Raw genomic sequence first — 220 nt, forward strand, 5'->3', positions numbered from 1 at the left:
GCCTCTTTAAAAACCATGTGGCAGCGAAGGAAAGCGCCACACAAGCCTCAATACTACTCCTGCCAACGCGCTTTGTATCCAGCCCTGACCGGAGGGAATCGCTGGTTCCACCTGTGCCCGACCCAGTGTCCCTCCCCGGTGTGTCCCTCCCCGGTGTGTCCCTCCCCGGTGTGTCCCTCCCCGGTGTGTCCCTCCCCGGTGTGTCCCTCCCCGGTGTGTC

The sequence above is a fragment of the Parus major genome, chromosome 10, assembly GCF_001522545.3.
Source record: "Parus major isolate Abel chromosome 10, Parus_major1.1, whole genome shotgun sequence".
Classification (NCBI taxonomy): domain Eukaryota; kingdom Metazoa; phylum Chordata; class Aves; order Passeriformes; family Paridae; genus Parus; species Parus major.